Raw genomic sequence first — 1,377 nt, 5'->3', positions numbered from 1 at the left:
CACAGACAGTGCCGGCAGCCAGACGCGGCATGCCTGCGACTTGGCCATCTGCCCTCAGGCACCGGCACCGCTCCACCACGGCGGCCTTCGCAGGGCTGACCCAGAAGGAGAAACCAAGGGAAGCAGGAAGGCGGCTGCTCTTTTAGGAAATGAAGCCTCCTGGAAGGGAGAAGCCTCAGGGGGACAGGAGCAGCTGGGATGTTTAAAACCTGGGGGACAACAGTCCAAACATGGCACGCTTCCATTGCACACAAGCGACCGGCACAACAGTCCATCCCAGAGGAAGCAGTTCCAGACTTGCCTGCCGCAGGCTTTGGTACAAATGCTGAAATCAGGCACAAGTCAGACTATAGTCAGAGTCCCCAAACCACTAACAGCAAAAGGAGACGGGGCCCGGAGGACTCCCCAGGTCTGGCAGGTCACGCTCGTGCCTCCAGGCAGGGTCATGGGGATGCCAACCTCTGCACTAGGAGCTGCCCACGCTGCCAGGATCTCCCCGGCTCCAGTCCAAGGAACAAATCTCTCTCCAGCCTCATCGCCCGCTGAGGCAGCAGGCTGGCCCCTTGCAGCATGCAAACCCCACCAGGTAGGGAACCGAAACCCACACGTCAGCCCAAATGCCAGGTTTCCCACATGGACACGACACCTGCACCCACGAGGACTGCACCCATCCTGGGGAGCCCAGCAGCTGCCTGCACTGCCTTGGCTGAAGCTGTCCTGCAAGCGCAGAGCATCCCAGTGACAGCACGCCTGTGCAGGGGTCCTGCCCGCGTCCCACCAGCAGTATGGCAGCTGTGTCCCTGCAGGACACCCTCCTCCAGGCACGGGAGGACAGCAGCAGGGGAGGACCCATCCCAGCAGGGCTGCAGCTTTCCAAGCAAAGCCACCATGCAGGGGGCCGTGCTGCAGCGGAGCACCCTGAGGGGCCAGGACCTGGTGGGCAGGCAGGATGGCACTCCGCTCCGAGGCTCAAAGTGCGCGCACGGGACCACGGGCTCGTCGTGGGGCCGCTGCAGTCGGGCCCTTCCCACAGTCAGCTCCCCCTTGATGTATGACGGCGTCCCAGCCTCAGAGGATGTTTTTGAGAACATTTCAAGTACGGACACTAATTGTTATTCCAGCCACCCAAGAGTCTCCTCTCCTGCCCAGCTGCCATTGAACGTCACGCAGCCCCTCCACTTTAGCACTGATTAGAAACTAGAGGGAAACTCCACCCAGCACGAACTTTGCAAGAGCTTATCCGCAGTGCACGCATCGCCCTCCTTCCCTGCAAGGCTTTCTGCTCGACCCTGGCCTGGCCTCCATCGACCATGGGATTTCAGGTCCGGACAAGGCTGCAGGTCCGCGGAGCAGCAGCTGCATCCCTGGTTGTGCTTC

The sequence above is a fragment of the Aptenodytes forsteri genome, unplaced genomic scaffold (genome assembly GCF_000699145.1).
Source record: "Aptenodytes forsteri isolate BGI_AS27 unplaced genomic scaffold, ASM69914v1 Scaffold550, whole genome shotgun sequence".
In the NCBI taxonomy this organism is placed as follows: domain Eukaryota; kingdom Metazoa; phylum Chordata; class Aves; order Sphenisciformes; family Spheniscidae; genus Aptenodytes; species Aptenodytes forsteri.
This window is presented reverse-complemented; position numbering follows the sequence as displayed.